The sequence below is a fragment of the Dipodomys merriami genome, unplaced genomic scaffold, assembly GCF_024711535.1.
Source record: "Dipodomys merriami isolate MVZ:Mamm:240054 unplaced genomic scaffold, mDipMer1.0.p SCAF_411, whole genome shotgun sequence".
Classification (NCBI taxonomy): Eukaryota; Metazoa; Chordata; class Mammalia; order Rodentia; family Heteromyidae; genus Dipodomys; species Dipodomys merriami.
In genome coordinates this window covers 673,767-696,719 of record NW_027205727.1, presented here as the reverse complement: position 1 = coordinate 696,719, position 22,953 = coordinate 673,767, and positions in this window count along the sequence as shown.

The window sequence follows — 22,953 nt, the reverse complement described above, 5'->3', positions numbered from 1 at the left end:
TCCAGTTCCTAAGTTGTGCTTTAATTTCTTTTTTGGCACTATCTCTTGAGCCACACCTCCTCCAATATGTTGATTAGCTGCTTAATTTGAGTTGTCTACCTAGTTTTCTGGCTTCCAGCCTCCTTAATAGCTAGGGTAGGATAAGCATCTTGAACCAGAAGCACTTGTTTTGTTTTTACTTACTTGAATATTTATCATTAATAATTAATTGGATACTACAATAAAGTTAGATTATTGTTAACAGCATATTTAAAATTAATATTCAACCTAAGCTCCAGTATTTCATGTTTCAATTAAGTGATGTACTTTATTTCTAATAATTGTAGCTGTTTTTCTAACTGTGCTACATTTTCTTCACTAACTTTATGCTCACACAACTCCATGAAGAAATTGTTTCAAATTTAATTGATCTATTGTTATCGTGGTGATGTATAGAGTGACTACCATTTCTTGGGCCAGGTATTGAATATATTTCCTTTCATGCTGTGTCTTCCATACCCTCACTCTCTCCCAATGTTTCCCTGCCATCTTGACTCATGATTTGTATAGCTTACTTTCATCAGAGCCTAATGACCTCCACAGATGCGCTTTTTACCCCATTTCCTTCTAGTTCTCTGGCTTCCCCCACTCTCCAGAAGAGATCCATGTGAATACACCATATCTATTTAAACTTTTTTTTGCCAAACCTGGGGCTTGAATTTGGAGCCTGTCCTGGGCACCATTCCTGATCTTGATTTGCTCAAGTCTACAACTCTACCACCTGAGCCACAGTGCCATTTCCTAATTTTTCTATTTATGTAGTGCTGAGGAATGGAACCTAGAGCTTCATGCATGGCAGGCAAGTACTCTAACACTTAGCTATATTCCCAGCCCCAAACTATGTGTTTTTATTTCAAAGGTGAAGTAAGAAAGAGGCTATATTTAATATTCTATAAATCACAATGACAGAATACATATCTTTGAGATCCATTGTAATTTCCCTGTGTTTATTTCACTCATAGAATACTATAAATATATCTTTTAATTTTCATGTATTTATAACATAACTTTAATTTTTCATATTGTTTTCTACACCATTTGTCTTCCGATTTGCTATTAATCTTGGAATATGTGTCTTGATAAATGCAACACCATAGTATTTTTTTTTAAGTTTAAGATAATGGCATCCATGTGTGTGTTCGTGCTGATTTTTTGTCTGGTTGTTATATCAGTTAGTAAGAGGAGTATTAGTTCTACAATAGTAATGGTAGATTAAAGTATTAAAACTGCATGGTCTTTTAAACATGTCTTTGTACCTTTGCTTTTCAGCATACATTTTTACTATCATAATGTATAATCTGTCTGTCATTATCAATGATCTATATCTGTGGTCATATATTTTGGGCTGATGCTTATTTCCTACATATTATCACAATTTGTATTTTTCATCATTAACTTTTGCTCATGGTATCGTTGTATATTTTTTTTAATTTTTATTTCTCTCTAGTCCATGACTTTGGATTGCTCATTAAGTTTTCTTTCTTCTGTTCATGTCAGACAGTGCCTTATATATTTACTATATTTTACAATATAAATATGGTCTTATTTTGATGGATATCTTGCTATTTAATATCTGTTTGTCTCATCTGATATTTATTTCTTATTTTGCTTCTATGTAACCTGCACACACCTCAACTTCACTGTAAATCACCTCTCATATAAGCTGCAGGCATTCTCCTGTACACTGTGAATTACCTCTGATACCAATTACAAATTAAATCTGATGTAAATAGTTGTTATACTCCATTGTTCATAGGATAAAAATAAGACTACATGCTTAATACAGGTGCCCTACTTTTTCAAAGGTTTGTTTCTATGTTCCATTGAATTTGTGCAACTCAAAATATGCAAGGACTGCAAGATTTTTTAAAAACAGTCTTATTAATATTCTTCATACAGAAATAAGCAGACATTTCATGTAAAGAACAAAGGCCATTCTCAGGCTGAAGCATAGAGCTTCAGCAGAAGTAAAATGTGCAGGAAAATTGTTATACTGTAGAACTGCAAGAAAAAGAACTTTCTACCCTGTGGGATTCTTTGTTAGGAACACAAAGGAAATTAACTTGCTGGATGCATTTTTACTACGAACATTAATCTTTACAATATTATCATAGTAGTAGCATATAGCATAATATAGTTACTTTTCAATGGAATTGAATGAAATTTATAACCTATGTATAACCTTTCTATTTTCCTTTTAAATTTTTGTAGAAATAATTCTTTGAACTCAGACCCCCATATTTGCGAGGCAAGTACAAAATTAATTGATCCATATGCAGGATTCACAAACTTTGTTTTTAAAACACCTATGTGTTTGTATATTGAATTTGCATTCCTTATGAATTATGAATATGGTACTATAAGTTTTCTTTTCACAAGAGAAATTACATACAATGTTTTCTATACATTCTTTTTTTTTTTTTTTTTTTTTGGGTCCGGTCAAGGGGCCTGAACTCTGGGCTTGGGCGCTGTCCCTCAGCTCTTCAGCTCAAGGCTAGTGCTCTACCACTTGAGCCACAGCGCCACTTCCGGCTTTTTTCTTTTTGCTTATGTGGTGCTTGGGAATCGAACCCAGGGCCTCAGGCATGCAAGGCAAGCGCTCTACCACTGAGCCACCTTCCCAGCCCTCTATACATTCTTTTACCTACACATGTACCATTCCTTTAACTACACATTTACCTTTTTAATAATCTTCTCCTCTGTGTACATCTATGTTAGCAATTTTTATTTTTCTCTTCATGCACAATAATTTTTTTTTCGGTCCCGTTTTCGGGCCTGATCTCTGGCCCTGGGCCCTATCCATCAGCTCTTCAACTCAAGGCTAGGGCTCTACCACTTGAGCCACAGCGCCACTTCTGGCTTTTTTCTTTTTTGCTCATGTGGTGCTGAGGAATCGAACCCTGGGCCTCAGGCATGCAAGGCAAGCACTCTACCACTGAGCCAGTCACTTTCCCAGCCCCGCAGAATAATTTTTATAGCACTTAAAATGAAGATGTGTTAATAATGCATTATCTTTCCCTAGGAATACCTTCAATCTTAATTGTAAGAAGAGGCCCTTTGCCCCATGGATTGTGTATTGAAGTCTATTTTCTTTAAACACTTTATAGATATATTTCTTTTTGCGTGTTAGTCATCATTCACCTTTGATATTGTCAAGAATAACTGTATTCCTTTTAGACACTGTACAACAAATTAGTGCTGTATTTTATTCTAATTCTTAAAACTACTATATTTTTTACATCATGTCCCAATTCATAGTTTTATTCTCTATCCTTCTTGTGGTGGTCATAGTTCACATTTTTGGGGATCATATTGAGCATTCCTTAAGCCTCTATCCATTTACATCCATCCTTCAATTAAGGCCTATTAAAATGCAAAGCTGATTAAGAAACATTTTATGGTAATAAGTAAGTATTTGGTGTGGTAGGAAGTAGTCAGTGTTCACAAACGTTCATGCTGGAAGTTCATTTTTACATATGAAGAAACAAATGGCTATCTATGACCATACTTTTATATCTAGAAATTTAATAACAAAAATAGTTAACATCGGATGTTTTATTGTGAGAACTAAGTCAAATCTTATGAGAGCCAAATCATTCGTTTACTATTTTTTGAGTAATTTACTCCTTTTAACATTTACCTGGATGCTGTGCTTTTCATAGATCTACTAATGTGTTATGTATTGCATATGATGTATTGTCAGTGAGGCAGAATATGAAAATGCCGAAAACATATTTATTTACTTCATTGTTACCCAGATATATAGTAAATATTACCAAAATAAGCTATCACACACTTTCAGACTCCTACTTATACTTATTGTTGTCTTGCTAGGTTATTAGCTTCTTAGAACTGTTTTCTTGTCTTTATTGCTGGACCAGAAATGGGTTCTAATGTATTAGAAAAACTTTGTATGTGTAATTACCAAGTTACTATGGAGGCAAATATTTCTACTTTGATTATATATTCTCTCATTTTATAAATAACACAGAAAGTTCCAACCACATTCTGTAATACAAAAGCATACATGTAGTAGAATGAAATTCTAGTTTTGGTGTTCTCAGGACTCAGGGATTGATGGAATGTGCCCTTACAGAAGCTGGTGTCATTTGATGATGTGGCTGTGGAATTCAGCTGGGAGGAGTGGCAGGAATTGGATATTTCTCAGAGGACCCTGTATAGAGATGTGATGCTGGAAACCTATAGCATGCTGGTGTCCTTAGGTGAGCCAAAAATATCACATTAACTTGAAAAGTTAAGTGGGGCTTGACCTCTGGGCATTGGTACAGTGCCTCAGCTCTTCAGTTCTAGGTGAGCACTCTATCACTTGAGCAACAGCGCCTCTTCAAGCTTTCTGGTGGTTAAATTGGAGATAAGTATCTCACAGCTTTCCTATTAGGGCTGGCTTTGTATGGCAATCGTCAGATCTCAGCCTACTGAGTAACTAGGATTACAGGTGTGAACCACTGGTGGGCGGAAAATGATTTGTTTTTAGTAGATATGTGAATATTTATAGAACTTTCAATGCTATTTGGATGTAAGTTTCCAGTCTGTGGGAAGTGTCATTTGTTTCAAATGAAGGTAGATTATATACAGGTAGATTATATAAATTCTGAGGCAATTTTATTTTCATTGTTCAAGAATCCAAATCAGCAGTTTGACAAAAGTTCCAAACTGTCTTCCCTAAAGAGAAGACTGTATTCCCAAACTTGAAATGATTATTGTGGGTAGATATACAATCTAGAAAACACATACATACATACATACCTATTTATCATTATTGGAAGAACTGGAAATCACTAGATTAGAGGGAGTATTTATAATCCAAACCTAGTACTAGATGCAGTGGTTCATGCCTGTAATTCTTAGGAGTCTGAAATCTAGGCTTTCAGTTTGAAGCAAAAAATGCCAGTGAAGTCTCCATGAGACTCTTATCTCAAGATAACCACTCTTACACTGGAAGTGGAGCTAGGACTCAAACTAATAGAATGCTAACCTTGAGAAAAAGAATTGCATTCAAGTCACACAACCTGCAAAATTAATTCAAACCTCAGGGAGATTCAACCATGGAGACAGTGAGAAATGAAAGAAGATTTGGGAGCAACCTTGTTAACAGGATATCTGAAATCTTAGAACAATTGTGACACAGCATGAGCAATAAGTCTTCACTCTTATTAACAGGGCACACTGGTCCTAAACCTCAATTGATTGTCAAGCTGGAGCAAGATGAAGAGCCATATATGAGAGAAGCCTCAGACAAGAATTTCTCAGGTGAGTTAAAGCATCTTGCATAGTGATCATGGATCCAGAACCAAATTGGTAAATTCGTCTTGCTATGTACTGACCAATAATATTCCTAATTCCCTTGAGTCCCATGTGTAGCAGAGAACTAGGTGATCTTTGTGTTAGACTTGTGAATCAAAAATGCATGTAGATGCACACTGAACTGTGTAGGGCAGTAAAGGTAAAGTTAGCAATTCTTTCTCTTGGTGGAAATTATTTTGAAAAAACAAAATTAGAAATGTGAAAAGTGAGATTTACTTTTCTTTGAAACTAGGACTAGGCAGGTATAGCAAATGACTATGCCAAGGCTGCTATCCTCTGATAAGGATAAGGAGGGTAGAGGCCAGGATACAGAACCAAAGCTTTCAGTCTAGAGAGAATGATTAACTAGGTCGTGATCTGATGTGGCTTTAGTTCATGAGTCTGAGGGTTTAAAAGTCAGATGAGATTCTGTCTAAGGTGCAGGGAAACAAATTTTAAAATTTCTAAAGATACTTAATTCACAGTGAGAACTTATAACTGAAGAAATGTGGTTATAAAACTTTATTCTCAGGTGTAAGCAAAGGTTTGTATAAAAAAGGTACAATCTCCAAAGTTAGAAAATACTGTTCTCCTAATGTTTGAGAAGTAAAGTAGCACAATATATAAATTATTTTAAGAAAGTAAAACAATACAAAGCATCTATTCCCCTAAGATCAAATAAAACATTTTTGGGAAAAAATGAAGAATGCTACATATTTGTGCTGGTAGCTTTAGTGTGGTCTTGTTTGTAAACATTTGGGTAAATGCCCAAAAGTGGGATTGCTGGATCATAGGGGAGATCTATGTGAAGTCTTCTGAGGAACCTCCATACTGCTTTCCAAAGTGGTTGAACAAGTTTACATTCCCACCAACAATGAAGTAAGGTTCCTTTCTGTCCACATCCCCTCCAGCATCTGTTGTTGTTAGAGTTCTTGATTTTTGCTGTTCTAACTGGAGTGAGGTGATATCTCAATGTTGTTTTGATTTGCATTTCTTTTATGGCTAGGGATGTTGAACATTTCTTCATGTGTCTATTGGCCATCCTTGTTTCTTCTTCAGAGAAGCTTCTCTTTAAGTCTTTCGCCCACTTATTTATTGGGCAGTTGATTCTTTGAGGATTTGTTGTTGGGTGGTTTAATTTTTTGAATTCCAAGTATATTTTAGATATGAGACCCTTGTCCGTTGTATGGCTTAGTAAAGATCTTCTCCCAATCGGTGGGCTTTCTATTGATCTTGCCAGCTATGTCATTTGCCCTGCAGGAGCTCTGCAATCTTATGCAATCCCATTTGTCCAACCTTTCTTTGATTTGTTGTGCTTCCGGGTCTCTATTCAGAAAATTTCGACCTGAGCCAAGGAGACCTAGGGTTTCTCCTATTCCATCCTGTAATGTTTTCAGAGTGTCTGCTTTGAGTTCAAGGTCTTTGAACCATTTGGAGTTGATTCTGGTACAGGGTGATATATAAGGATCTAGCTTTAGTTTTCTACATGTAGTTAACCAATTTTGCCAGCACCATTTACTGAAGAGGCTGTCTTTCTTCCATTCTCATTACCTCATACTCATTACCTCATACTCATTACCTCATACCTCATACCTCATACCTCATACCTCATACCTCATACTCATTACCTCACTCATGTAACTGTAACCCTCTGTATGGAATGTCAGATTTTATAATATGCTAAACCTAATAGCCATCTTTATGTGATTTATGAACATGTTCCTGAAGCTGGATCTGTTTTTCTGTTTTTAAATCTTGGACACCTTTAAGTTCATAAGATGGAATGTAATACAAAATGAGAAATAAAATGCAACTGACCAGAGAGTCTTTCATTCTTTCTTGCTGTTGACAATGAACAGAAGATTCAAGAAGCATGGCTGGGAGAGAAGGCAAATGAGGTAGTCAGGAAAGAACCTGTGTAATTTTACTGAAATTTTCCTGCTCAAAATATTATACATGGGAGGAAAGGCCTTCTTATGGGAGAAGAATTATTTATGTATCAAGTAAAGCATCAAACTCTCCACTAAAGACAAATCCACAGTCCATTAGTTGCTAGATATTGTTAGCCCAGTAAGATTATTTCCCATAGCTAAGCATGCTCCTTCCCCTTTCCACATTGGCATGCTCCCTTCCTGGTCAACACTAGGCCCATTAAGGAAAGGCAGTTAATAATCAGCCTCCCTCCAAGCCCCCTTTACCTTGAGATGGTACTCTTCTGAGGTAGTTACCACCATATAAGGCAGCAAGAACTCCCTAGAGTGACCTTAAGGTCTGGGCAGATGCAGAGCCCCTTATCTACTATTTGGACAGCAGCCATAAATCCTAGTCCACCATGATGGATCCCTTGATCCACATGTCCACACTGGGATCTCCACCTCCTAGCCCCTCGTTATATAGGTCACCTCAAACAATAGCCGGTACTTCTTCTCACTCATCACTTGTGAGGTCTTGCCAGTTCCACTGCTGTCAATAAAACTTTCTTTGTTCTTTGTACCTGGATGTTTGCATAGTACAAAAGCAATTTATTTCTCTGTTAATGTACATACAGAATTCATAAAAACTGATGTTCCTACAAAAATAATTGAATAATCAAAAAGTCACATCTTCACTAAAACTAGCTATTACTCAAACACACTTAGAGATGTATGATCTATTATTCTACTAATGCAAAGATATCCTAGGACTCCACTGAGCATTTGTATTCTAACATTCATTTACATATTTAAACACCATGGAGAACACGAATATTGTAACTCAGTATTTTTCACCTAAATTTATAGAGGGAAAATGTATACAACACATATTTTTTGTGTTATAATGTTTCAATGATGATTGTCAAATGGCACATTTCCTTGTATCCAAATACTCAGAGCACCCTCATCAGGGCAGAGAATCAAGGACAGTTATGACTCCTGGAGAGTTGTCAGATTGTCTGAAGAACTTTTGGGCTTTCAGTGACCTGGAAGGTAAATTAAAAAGGCTTAGGGACAGGCACTGGTGGCTCATGCATGTAAACCTAGCTGAATCAGGAGGCTGAGATCTAAGGATCATGGTTCAAAGACAGCCTGGGAAGGAAACCAAGTGGAATCTTATCTACAATCGACTACCAAAAACCTGGATATGGAGCTGTGGCTCAAGTGGCAGAGGATGAGTTTTGAGCCAAAAAGCTCAAGGGCATCATCCAGATTTGAGTTCAAACCCTAGGAATCACACACACACACACATACACACACACACACACACACACACACATATAACACACACACACACTCGATAGATCTGTCAGACAGTGACTCTCATTTACATGCCTATGTCCCTTCAATGCACTTCCATGGAGACTAAAGGAATGCTGGGGAAGAGGTATATACTCAGTGAAGACAGTATGTGGACAGAGAAGAATAGACAGCAATGAAGGAGTGATGCTTCCTCAAGGTTTCCAGGGAGTCCATGAAATGATTATATTTAAGGTGTATGATGTTCTAGGGGATCAGGAGCAGAAGAAAAGGATAACGGGGTGATATGGGGTTCTGTGCAAGCCTGAACTTGGAGAGCCTTGAGTTGCAGTGAACAATCTCCTCCTGCTGCCCTTATCCATTTGGTCATCCCTCTATTTTGCTTTCTCCTCTAAAGAAAGCCACAGGTGTTCAGTGCTGAGGAGCAGAGCCATGGAAATGGTAAAAGGGTCAGAGGGCATTGCTCAATGGGCATCATTGGCACCCACCAAGGCAGCAGTGGTTCTGAATCTACACCAGCCATCCTTCATGGCCTGCATGCAGAGGCCAAAGAGAACAGAGAGACCATAGGAAAAAATTGTGCATGTGTGCCAATTCTGGGGCTTGAACTCAAGGTCTGGGCCCCCTCCTTGATCTTTTGTTTACGGCTAGTGATCTACCACTTGAGTGACACCTCCATTTCTGGCTTTTCAAAAGGTGGTTAATTGGAGATAAGGGCCTCACAGACTTCCCTGCCCAGGCTGGCTTTAAACCTTGATTATCAGATCTCAGCTCCCTGAGTAGCTAGGATTATAGACGTGAACCACTGGTCCCTGGCTTAGGAAGGAATCTTAATCACACTCAATCCTCTAAGTATTGATTAGTGGTATGTACTGTCATTTCTGCACAATGCAAGAATGTTTTTTCTGGTCCTGGGGCTTAAACTCTTGATCTGGGTGCTATCCATGAGTTTTTGTTCTCAAGGCTAGCACTCTACCACTTGAGCCAAAAAGCTCCACTTCCAGTTTTACAGTGGGTCATTGGAACTAAGAGTCTCACAGGGACTTTCCTGCCCAAGCGGGCTTTGAACTGTGATCCTCAGATCTCAACCTCCTGAGTAGTGAGGATTACAGGCATGAGCAACTGGTGCCCAGCTAATGAAAGAATTCTGGAGACAGTAAGTAAGTGAGGAAAAATGACTGCTGTTAAAAGGTAGAGCCTGTCACAGGGCTCACACAGTAGCTACGATTACAGACATGAGCCATGGGCACCTGACATGACATGTGTATTCTTGTTTTGGATGTGGGCATATTTGTTTTGGTAAAATGTACCTTTCTCATTGGTGGCTTAGGTCTGTTTCTTAGCTACTCAACTAATTACCAAAAGGCCAGCAATGGAGCTTAGACTCAAGTGGTAGAGCATTAACCTTGAGCAAATAAACAAAACAAAACAAAAACAAACAAAAAAAACAGCTTAGGGAGAGTACTCAGGCCCTGAGTTCAAGCCCCAGGACCATTAGACACAGACACAGACACACAGAAACATATTGCAAATGTACTCAGAACACCACTATTCTACAAACAGAAAAACTTGGGCTCAAAAAAAAAATGGCTGGGAGCTGGTACCTCATACCTTTCATCCTAGCTAACCAGCAAGCTGAGATCTGAAGATTACAATTCAAAGACAACCTGGGCCGGAAAGTCCATAAGACTCTTATCTTCAATTAACCACCAGAAAACCAGAAATGGAGCTATGGCTCTAGTGGTAGAGTAGCAGTCTGGAGCCAAAGAGCCCAGGAACAGTGTTCAGATACTGAGTTCAAGCTTGGCCAGTGGTGAGCAGCAGAGCCACAAGCAAGCACATCTCCTTCAGTGAAAGGCCCTCTGGCAATCCATAAATCCAGCTAGGTCCTGCTGATCCTGTTTACTGGATTAGTTGACTGAATAACTCTATAAACAACATCGCCCCCACCCCCCGTGACTTACAGAGCTGCTCTGGAAGGCCCCAAAGTCTGACCCATGTGGACCCCAAGGGAGGGTTAACAACTGTTGTCTAAGCCACTCAGCTTGCAGAGATGATCAGTTCTGCCCTTTCCATTGGGCAGAGCCACTCTACACCCAGTTTTGACCCTCTTCTGCATCTTGCAGGCTCCATTCAAGGCAAAAAGTTCTGGCAATTTTAGGAACATCGATTATCTCAGAATCTAAAAGCTGGGTGCCAGTGGCTCACACACACCTCTAATCCTAGCTATTCAGGAGCCTGAGATCTAAGGATCATGTTCCGTTCCAAAGTCAGCTCAGGTCAGGCAAGAAAGTTCATGAGAGTTTTCAGTTTTTTTTGTTGTTGTTTGTGGAGTTTGAACTCAGGGCCTGGTTGCTGTACCCACCAGAACTCCTATTCCTCAGGGCAGGTGGTCTACCACTTTAAATCACAGTTGCTAATTGGAGGTAAAAGCCCTGCCCTGGCTGGCTTTGAACCTCAACATCAGATATCAAGCCTTTTGAGTAGCTAGGATTAGAGTGTGAGCCACTTGAACCTGGCCTAAAAAAAACAAAATGGAGACATGGCTCAAGTGGTAGCATCAGCCTTATCTTGAATACAAAATGTAAGGAAGAACTCACTCACAGAGGCTGAGTTCCAGCCACAGTATCAGCATGTGTACACATGCGTGCAGGTGCATACATATACACACACACAGTAGTTTAAGAGTGCTTAAAAAAACCCAACAATGAAGCTGGGTGCTTGTGGCTCATGCCTGTAATCCTAGCTACTCAGGAGGCTGAGATCTGAGGATCATAGTTCAAAGCCAGCCCAGGCAGGAAAGTCTGTGAGACTCCTATCTCCAATAAACCACTCAGAAAACTCGAAGTGGCACTGTGGCTCAGGTGGTAGAGTGCTAGCCTTAAGCTGAAGAGCTCAGGGACAGAGCTCAGGCCCAGAGTTCAAGCCCCATAACCAACAAAACAAAACAAAACCCAACAATGACAAATTATAGGTGAGTTGTGAGAGAACAAGTAAGGTAAATCTGGAGGCAAATGAAGCTGACATCTGTGATGGTTAAATCTTGAGGATGAACTTAATTGAGATCGATTGGTTTAGATGCATCAGGCTGATGAGTAAAACACACCTTTGTGGGGGGGGTGTGGGGGGGCGTTGGGCTGGATATCAGATTAACTGAATCTCTCCTGCATATAGGTCGCACCATTCCATAGGCAGGCTTTCCATATGAAATTAAAGTGGGCTGGGGGAGAGAATACTGCAATGCAGGCATTCTCTTTCCCACTCTTACCCCCTCCCCTAACTCCCTGGCTACCATGAGTTGTTCTGCTTTGCCAAGATTGCCTGAAATCTGTGACATGAAGCAAAATAAATTCTTTTTCCCTTAGGTTATTTCTGTCAAGTATTTTGTCGCAGCAACAACAAACTATATTGCTAACACAAAACCCTATCTTTTCTACTTCTGTCTCTTGTTTTATTTTTTCGCTAGTCTTGAGGCTTGAACTCAGAGCCTGAGCACTGTCCGTGAGCCTCTTTGTGTTCAATCAAGGCTAGTGCTTTGGGGCTGGGAAGGTTGTTCAGTGGTACAGCACTTGCCTTGCATGCTTGAGGCCCTGGGTTCGATTCCTCAGCACCACATAAGCAAAGAAGAAAAAAGCCAGAAGTGGCGCTGGGACCCAAGTGGTGGAGTGCTAGCCTTGAGCTGAAGAGCTGAGGGACAGCGCCCAAGCCCCAGGACCAGACCCCTCCCCCCCACAAAAAAGGCGAGTGCTTTACCACTTGAGCCACAGTTCCACTTCCAGTCTTTGAGTAGTTTGACATAAAAATCTTGGTGGGTGCCGGTGGATCCCACCTGTGATTCTAGCTACTCAGGAGGCTGAGATCTGAAGATTGTGGTTCAAAGCCAGCCCAGGTAGAAAAGTCCTTGAGACTCTTATCTACAATAAACCACTAGAAAACCGGAAGTGCCTCTGTGTCTCAAGCAGTAGAGCACTCAGCCTTGAGCTGAAGAGTGCAGGGACAGCGCCCAAGCCCAGAGTTCAAGCCCCGCGACTGACAAAAAAAAAAAAAAAAAAATCTTACAGACTTTCCTGTACTGGCTGGTTTGAACTATCATCTTCAGATGTTAGCCACCTGAATAACTAGGATTACTGGCTCCAGACATTGATACCTGGCCAACGTCCACCTCTACCTCTACCTCTTCCTCTTGGTTCTTCTTCCTCTCCCCTCACCTCCCTCCTCCTTCTCACCATGCTAAAAATGTACAGAATACCACTGAATGAGACACTCAGCCTAAGGTTGCCATCTTCACTCAAATGAACTATAAAGCTGACTTTAATAGGTGAACTTGGTAATAAATTATCCTAGTCGTACAGACCTGGCCACTGGAACACAGAACAAATGATTGGCCAGAGACAAGATCACAAAACTTGAATCTTGGCCATACAAACGTCTCAATCCAAATTCAGTAGTGAACATGAGACTCAAATCCAGGCATTCTCCTCACCAGAGAGCCATGTTCTTAATCACACCTGTGGGTGTTGTTGATTCCTTGGTACAGGAATATGATGGGATGACAAAGGCCACACACAAATGGAGTATTATTTGAGGGTGAGCTTTGCTAAAAGATAAAAGCCCCAGCTCTGGCATTTACTAACTTGTGACATCATAGACAAGCCATTTTATTTTTTTTGCCACTGTTTCTACATCTGTAAAATGGAGATAATCAGAGCCCCTTCCCTCATAGAAGAGCAGGTCTCCAGCAAGGTGCAGGGGCTCCTGCCTGTAATCCTAACTACTCAGGAGGCTGAGATCAGAGGATTGAAGTTCAAGGCTAAAGAGCAGCAAAGTCTGTGAGACTCTCATCTCTAATTAATCACCAGAAAACCAAAAGTAGTACAGTGGTTCGAAGTGGTAGAGAACTAGCCTTAAGCAGAAGAGCTCTGGGTCAGTGCCCAGGCATTGAGTTTAAGCCTGATAACCAAAAACAACAACAACAAAAAAAAAAGAGCAGGCCGGTAGCTGGTGGCTCACGCCTGTAATCCTAGCTACTCAGGAGGCTGAGATCTGAGGATCACGGTTCAAAGCCAGCCCGGGGAAGGAAAGTTCATGAGACTCTTATCTCCAATAAACCACTAGAAAACCAGATGTGGTGCTGTGGCTCAAGCTGGTAGAGCGCTCGCCTTAAGCTGGTAGAGCGCTCGCCTTAAGCTGAAGATCACAAGGACAGCGCCCAAGCCCAGAGTTCAAGCCCCACAACTGATACACACACACAAAAAAGAGCAGGTTCCACTCATGAGTTTAAGATATTATATTAAGTTCAAAGCCAGCCATGGCAGCTAAATCTGAGAGATTAATCTCCAATTAACCTGCAAAAAGCCAGAAGTGTAAGTGTGGCTCAAGTAATAGAGGACCAGTTCCAAGCAACCACCCACTGCCTTTGTTCCAACTTGGCACAGGCCCAGCACAAATGGTCCAACAACAGATATTTGGTGGTGAGAAACTGAATGAGTGAACTTTACACCTCCTGCCAACCTTTCTTGTCGAGACCCTCTCTGGCTGCAATGTTAATTATTCTCTCATTGTGTGAAAATAAGTATAGCATAAAACATGCTATACGAACCAAGAATACGTATACACTTCAGTGGCTTTAAGTACAATCACATTTCAAGCAACCTCACTGATATCAACTTCTAGAACTTTCTCAGTATCCCAAACTGAAATTGGGTACCTATTAATTAGCAGCACCCAACCATGCCTTTTCCCAGCCTCTGGAAACCCACCATTCTACTTCCTGAGGTTGAGAGGAGAGGATTGCAGTTCAAAGCCAGCCTGGGCAGGCAAGTCTGACACTCTTACCTCCAATTAACAAGAAAAAAAATCAAAAACATAAAACAGAAATAGAGATGGGGCTCATCTGGTAGAGCACCAATTGTGAGGGGAAAAAAAAATAAAAAATATGAGGTGGGGCTGGGGATTTAGCTCTTGGAGAAGCCTGTCCTGACAAGTACAAGTTCCTGAGTTCCATCCCCACCTCTGACTTGACAACAACAATAACAACAACAAGTAGTACACAAACTATTTATGCCCAGAGGCAAGCTTTAAGATAATCACTACCTCATCCTTCTTTACAAATATGAGCTGGGTGCTGTTGGCTCATACCTGTAATCCTTGCTGCTGCTACTCAGGATGCTGGGGATCACAGTTCAAAGCCAGACTGGGCACAAAACTCCATGAAATTCTATCTTCAGTAAATTACTCAGAAAAAGCTGGAAATAGAGCTGTGGCTCAGTGGTAGCCTTGAGAAAAAGACTCTCATGGATATGTCCCTAGCCCTGAGTTCAAGCCCCAGCATCAACAACAACAAAATAGAATATGAGGTCCTGTGTTTAGGCAACTGCACAAGTACATACAGACACACAGACACAGAGCACAGTGCCAGCCCCAACCTGACTAACTAAATCCAAGTCTCTGGGGCTGCCTCCAGGTGGTTTGCATCTTAGCCAGCTAAGCCAGGTGCTGGTGGCCCACATCTGTTATCCTAGCTATTCAGGAGAGGCCAAGATCTGAAAATCATGGTTCAAACCAGTCTGGGCAGGAAAGTTCATGAGACTCTTATCTCCAATGAACCACCTAAAAACCTAGAATTAGAGCTGTAGCTCAAGTGGTAAAACTGAGCAAAAAAGCTCAGTTTATAGTACCCAGGCCATGATTTCAAGCCACAGCTGGCACTATAAAGTACAGAAAGACCCAGCAGTTAGTAAGCAAAAGAGCACAACTGCATTCACTCCAACACCAGTCTCTCCATGGCTCATATAGGTGGAAAAGAGAGAGCATTTATTCGTGCCAGTGCTGGTGCTTTAAGTCTGGGTCTGTGTGCTATCTCATAACCTTTTCTCTCTAGGCTGATGCTCTACCACTTTAGCCGCAGCTCACTTCCAAGAGAATGAAAGTTAAATTAAAAGGCTGTACATGCCCAATAATTAGATAGCCTTGGGCACAATTCCAGGAAGACCAATGGTAATCTAGCTCTTAGACAAGTTCAAGCCCCACAGAACCCTAGTTTCCTTACAGGTTTCTGGAATGAGAGTCCTACTAGCACCTAGAATTGCCAGCCATACCGCAGTACTCTTAAAGACAACAAGAGTAACTTTGTGTTTCAGTTTGGTTTTATTCTGGGGACTGGTCCTAGGGCTTAAACTCAGGGCCTGGATCCTGTCCCTGAGCTTCTGTGCTCCTGACACTTGAGCCATAGATCCACTTTGTGGCTTTTTGGTAGTTAATTGGAGAGCAAAGTTTCAGACTTTTCTGCCAAGGCTGTTTTTGAATCATGAGCTCAGCTCTCAGCCTCCTGAGTAGCTAGGATTACAGGCATGAGCTACTGGTGCCCAGCTAACTAATTATATTCCTTTATTAACTAGCACTCTGGTAATCCATAAGGCCAGGGCCCACTGAGAGACCCTGGAGCTAGGCTCATACCTAGGACCCATCACCCTGAAGTGGGGGTGAGTTTCTCTAGAGGCTCCTGAACCTCCCCTCTGCCAGCTCCATTACTCCAGGATAAGGCCAGACCTGTTAATCATCCCTGCTGAGGAGAGTTTAACCCTGCCTGCAGGCCCTGGGCTAGTGTTAGCAGCCCTGGTTACCAGCTTTCCTTCCGTTCCCATATGGGAAAGAGGAGAGGTCTCAAAGAGAGATCCGGGCTGGGTTATCTGTGGCTCACCTCCTTTCCCCACTCTACTGCACATGCTACAGAGGCTCCCTCCATTCCCAGTTCCATTGTGGTTGTTAGGAAGCAACAGTTTCATTTAAGTCTTTGTCTTTCTGACTCTGACAATATGTATGAATTGCAGAGGGTCTGGCATATGCAAAATACAGAAGACACATAACTCACACAATTCAAACACTGACAAGGGCAATTAACTGCTACAGGACGTACTTCTAGCTGCCAAGTTAACCTCAAGGTATTAACTAGAGCATTTGCTAATCTCCATTTGATTAGCCCTATGACAAAGAGCCCTCTGTACTCAACACACCAGAACGGCCAGAGACCAGCCAGAGACTGAGGAGAAAGGAAAAGCATCAACCACAAAAATTCAGCCTCTTGGGCTGGAAAGGTAGCTCAGTGGTAGAGCGCTTGCCTTGCATGCATGAGGCCCTGGGTTCCATTCCTCAGCACCACATAAGCAAAAAGAACAAAGCTGGAAGTGGTGCTGTGGCTCATGTGGTAGAGTGCTACCCTTGAGCTGAAGAGCTGAGGGACAGCACCCAGGCCCAGAGTTCAGGCCCCATGACAAGACTCCCCCCAACAAAAAATATTGAACCTCTTCCTTTGAGGCCAGCCAACAGTCAGTCAAGTCAGATCCTGATATACAAATTACCCACTTCTTATGGGACCAGGAAAAATCCCATAAGCAAATCTGAAATGCCCTACTATAGGAAGCAATTTAAGTATCCATAGACTTGCTAGGAGATAAGGGAGTTGGAATGATGTGAGGGAGCAGTCAAAGCCAGGTGCCAATGGTTCACACATGCCATCCTAGCTACTCAGGAGGCTGAAATATGAGAATCCTTGTTCTAAGCCAGTGAAATCTGTACCACTTATCTCCAATGAACCACCAAAAAGCCAGAAGTGGAGCTGTGGATCAGGCGGCAGAGCACGGGCCATGAGTGAAAAACACTAAAGGACAGCACCCAGGCCCTGAGTTCAAGTCCCAGGATCTGAACACATGAACACACACGAACACACACGAACACACACACACACACACACACACACACACAGAGAAATGTAAATTTAGCCTAATGCATGTACACAGGTACAGGTACATGATTAAGTTTCAAAAAGGCAATAACAAAAATGATCACAATTTGGAATGGAAAAAATACCAAGTCCCGTCAATTCAGAGGAGAGGAGGAAGGCATGTGGCATTCTACCCTCAAGGAATTGTGCTTTGGGACATTTCGGGGGATCCTTCCACCAGGACACCTCCATACTCCTGGAGAGGTAAAGGTGGCAAGTTCCTCAAGAACCAGAAACTCACCTGTCACCCTATCCAAGGCACCTGAAGCTCCAAGAGGATCTCTGCACTCACTCCCCAAGGAATCCACAGGATCTGAGAAAAAAAATAGGAATGGGGAAAGCCAAATAGGGAGAGGGGAGCAGGGGGGCCTAGGGGCCCCTGTGCAAATGGTAAAATGCAAAAGGGACTGACCTGAGCAGAAACAACAGGATCAGGTGAGGTGGGGGGGGAGGGGGATGAGGGAGGAGAGCAGAGATGAGGAGAGAACCAGTCCTACAGAAGGCATCACACCCTGGGACACAGGGTTCTCCCCAGAAAGAGAACATTGGGAGGTCAGGGGAGGAGAGAGGGCAACAGAAAGGAGGACTGACTGTAAAGCATGGAAATTTGAAATAAGAGTCCCAGACTGGGGCACCAAAGGCCCTGGGTTCTATTTCTGACTCAATTGAGTGGACACATTTTCATCCTCAATTTGCCCCATCTGGGGAAAAAAAGCGGGGAAAAGTGCAAATGTTCCCCCCTGCCGCCTCTGAGGACTCCGACAGGAGGAGAAGGAGCAAGAAGGGGCAGCAGAAAAGTATTTGGAGAAGAGGGAAAGCATTATTCCATGCTGCACTGGACCGAGGCACTCACCTGCCCAGCCGCTAGAACCAGCACTTTTTCTGAATCCCCCACAGGTGCCACCAAGCTGCCTCTCCTGGTACAAAGCCCACAGTCCCACATTGGGCAGGAAGACCAGGGCCACCAGTACCACCGCCTGAAAAGGCCCCTTCAGAGCCCTGCAGCCCTGCTACGCACTAGCTGGGTTGTGAGCTATCCCTGAAGCCACACTTGGGAATATAAAATATTGGAGTCTTTATTACACAGTTAACAGGCTGCAGGCCGCCCGTTGCTACAAAGGCCCACAGCCCCCCAAATACACATAACACAGCTAGCAAACATGCTAAAGAGGAAAGAAATAAAAACAATACCAACAAGGCAATTCAGCTTCCATGGAGATCTGAATTACAATGGCATGATGACCAAAGATGAGACAGGACCCAGCACTCAACTAGGGAGACACACGTGGCAAAACTTAAGCTGATCCGGGCCTAAAAAGATCAGAGCACGGGCAGATCCACCGGAAATTCCCAGTCCCAGGCACTGGACTGACAGGTTCAATAACCTATCAGCCAAGTGCTCACCCCAGGGATCCGGACACGCCCATCATCTGGCCTAAATAGATAGGCTCAGGGGGCAGAGCCACAGGAAATTCAAAGTCCCAGGCATTGGACTGACAGGTTCAATAACCTATCAGCCAAGTGCCCACCCCTGCCTCCAGGGATCCGGGCAGGCCTCTCATCTGGGAGGCTGGTTTTCCTCCCCCAGCGTGAAGACTAGATGCCAGACTCTACAATCACCATGTGGCCAATATGGACAGTCAGACCTGACCTCCTTAGTACATACGCATGTCCACGTGGTGGCAGCGGCAACAACTAACCAAACCCAAGACAGCAATGGCGCTGTCCCACTCCGACTCTATAGCACTTTCCACTGCTGCCTGCTCATTGGGCATTGGTGCTCAAGGTGCATTTTGGTGCAGTTGGAGTGCACTCCAGGATCTGATCCCTGCCTCCTATGCTTCTGTGGTCACTGGAGTCGAGGTCTTTGGGCTTTGCAGATAGTGGCGGACTTTGCTCAGCCCCCGGGGTCTGGGGCTCCCCTGAAGACGTGGGTCACCTTGGCTCCAGTGCACATTCCTGGGGATGACACACAAGAGTTAATGAAATGGGGGGAAGTAGTAGCTCATGCCTGTATGCCTAGCTACTCGGGAGGCCGTGATCTGAGGATCAATCTCTGAAGCCAGCCTGGTAGGAAGTCCATGAAAGTGTTATTTCCAATAAAGACTCAGAAAAAGCCAACAGCAGGGCAGGGCTGTGGCTCAAGTGGTAGAGCACTAGCCTTCAGCACACTGAGGGTCAGGAACAGGAACCAGGCCCTGGGATCAACCCACAGGGCTGGCCAATAAAAGTAATCAAACCTTTCGTGTCTTTTCTGCCCTTCCTTGTCAGCCTAGGGCTGGATTTGTGTGCTCACTCTGCCACAGTGCTGTTGCACCCAGAAAGCTTGCTCTTTCTCACCCGCACTGACCGACTCATTCTCCACTCGAAGTTGAATTTTTTTTACGCAAGGCTGATATTCTACTGTTGAGTCCTAGCTCTACTTCTGACTTTTTGGTATAATTGGGTTAAGAGCCCCAGAGATTTTTCTGCCTAGCCTGGCTTCAAGCCTCCATCCTCAGTTCTCAGCCCACTGAGAAGCTAGTATTATAAATGTGAGCCATGGGTACCCAGCAAATTTGACTTTTATTTATTTATTTTTACTATTGTTTAACTATGGATGTGGAAACATAAATTGTCATTTTTTATATCTGGTTTATTTCACTTACAATATTTTAAAGATTCATTCATGTAGCATGGGTCCGAATGCCATTCCTTTTTAAGACTGAATAGTATTTCATTGGATGCATAGATCACATTTTGTTTATTCATCCATGGACATTTGGGTTGCTCCTACCTTTCCACTACTGTGAGTGATGCAATGACTAATATTATACTTCTTTTGTATTGGGCACACTGCTGTAACAGAGTAGCCAGAGGAGCGGCTAGAACCCCAGGTGAACTGTAGGGACTCACCAGTACTTTTCCTTCACAGTAACAATCCACAAGAATCCTTACAGCCTGCGAGGCCCATATGATATGTCCGATTTACACCTTTTGCTTTTCTCCTAGTTAGGCTGATCTTGCTCTTTTCCTAATTAAATAAATACCCAAGAAGTTAACAAATCAGGTAGGACCTTTGCAAATTTGCTCTGGTCTCCTCTAGAAACTTCTCTAAACCTTTGTGTGGACCTGGCTACTTGAAGGCTTCTGCTTATAACCCTAGCTACTCAGGAGGCTGAGATCTGAGGATACTTGTTAAAAGCCAGACTGGGCAGACAAAGCTGACAGACTCCTATCTCCAATAAACTAGCAAAAAACCTCAAAGTGGAGGTTTGGCTCAAGTGGTAGAGGATCTGCCTTGCAGGAAAAGCTAAGCAAGGGCATGAGACCTGGAGTTCAAGACCCCTGGCATGCATACACACACACACACACACACACACACACACACACACACACACACACACATGTAAAAATAAACCTTTGTGTAGTTCTCTCCATTTTCTCAGAAACAGGAGCAGAAGTTCTACCTCAGCAACCCCTTCCCTTGCCTGCTGACCTAAAATATTCATTTTCTCACTAGTTCTTTGATTTCTCCACAGAGCAGGTCTCAGTTTGGGCTTCCCTCTGGAGGATGTCAGCTCCTAGGTCTCAATCTATTCTATACCATCCTAATCTCTAGCAGCACCTGCTACTGTTTATTGAGAATAAACTAGAGCTCTTTCTGGACAGAAGAATTTGCAGAAAAGGTCCCCCTCTTCCCTGAGCCAAGCAGCCTAAGTAAAGCTGAGACTTGAAGATTTTAGCTCATATACTTCTCCACCTTGGGAAAGTAAACTGACGACCTTCCCCAGCTAGGTACATTGTAGCTATTGTATTCAGTAATTACTGCTTGAGCGAAGTACAGCAGTCAAAGTCATAAAAGGAAGGAAATTATTTAGTCTCTCTCCCCTTCACCTCTCTTCAACTAGCTCCTAGAGGACTATGAAGGAAATTGGAGTTGAGGTGTATTTTGTTTTGTTTTTATCTTCCCAGATTCACTTTTTAATCAAAGTTACAAACCAGGCCAGACTTCCCCACAATACTTTAAGAACCCAGCTTTAACCTCATGCCCTTTCATCACTTTTTTTTTGGGGGGGGGTCTGGTCGTGGGGCCTGAACTCTGGGCCTAGGCACTGTCCCTCAGCTCTTCAGCTCAAGGCTAGCACTCTACTACTTGAAGCACAGTGCCACTTCTGGCTTTTTTCTTTTTGCTTATGTGGTGCTGAGGAATCGAACCCAGGGCCTTATGCATGCAAGGCAAGCACTCTACCACTGAGGTACCTTCCCAGCCCCTTTCATCACTTTTCTAATATAGGATGCACCAAACAAGGGAAAGGGCTTTTGGGATTTTATCCTCCTCCCAGAGACAAGACTACTTTCAGTGGAAAAACAGACCTGATCATTGACTGAAAGTAAATGAGAACTGATACTTTTAGACTGAGCCCTCTTATTGGGGTAGTCATGGACATTAAATGAGATAATATATAATAAAAGGTTGCCTTGCTGTGGTGGCTCACATATGTAATCCTATCTACTCAGGAAGCTGAAGTCTGAGGACTGGGGCTTGACTCAGGGCCTGGGCCCTGTCCTGGAGTTTAAGGCTAATGCTCTACTACTTGAGCCACAGCTTTTTTGAGTAGTTTATTGAAGATAAAAGTCTCATGGAGGGCTGGGAAGGTGACTCAGTGGTAGGGTGCTTGCCTTGCCTGCCTGAGGCCCTGGGTTCGATTCCTCAGCACCACATAAGCAAAAAGAAAAAAGCCAGAAGTGGCGCTGTGGCTCAAGTGGTAGAGCGCTAGCCTTGAGCTGAAGAGCTGAGGGACAGCACCCAGGCCCAGAGTTCAGGCCCCACGACCGGACCCCCCCCCCAATAAAAAGTCTCATGGAATTTAGTGCCTGGGCTGGCTTTGAAACAGGATCCTCAAATCTCAGCCTCCTGTGTAGTTGGGATAACAGGTGTGAGCCACCAGCACTTGACTCATAATGACCCCTTTAAAGCCCTCTCACCTGCACTGTTGATGTTGCTATGGTTGCTTCACATATTTGTTTGTTTACTTGGTTGTCACTGTGCTTCCTCAAATAGATGATTGGTTGTGACTTGGGTCAGCACCTTGTCAGCTTCTAGACTATTGTATTTGATGAATGGTAAGTCTCTCCTCCCACTACCCCTTGCTACTTCCCTCTTTATTATTTTTTGTGTGGTCCTGTGCCTTGAACTCAAGGTCTGGGTCCTGTCCTTGAAGTTTTATTGCTTAATGCTAGCACTCAACCCCTTGAACCACAGCCCCCCCATTCAGTTTTCTTGGTGGTTAACTGGAGATAAGAGTTTCACAGTCAGCCTATGCTGGTGGCTCCCACCTGTAATCCTAGCTACTCAGGAGGCAGAGATCTGAGAATCTGAGTTTAAAGCCAGTAAAGGCAGGAAAGTTCGGGAGATTCTTATCTCCACTTAATCACAGAAAGAGCCAGATGTGGCACTGTGGCTCAAGTAATTGAGTGCAATCCTTGAGCAAAAGTTTAGGGACAGTGCCCAGGCCTAGAATTTAAGGCCCAAGACTGGCAAAAAATAAAAAGGAAAGCAAGCAAGCAAACTCATAGACATTCCTGTCCAGACTTGCTTTGAATAGTGATCCTCAG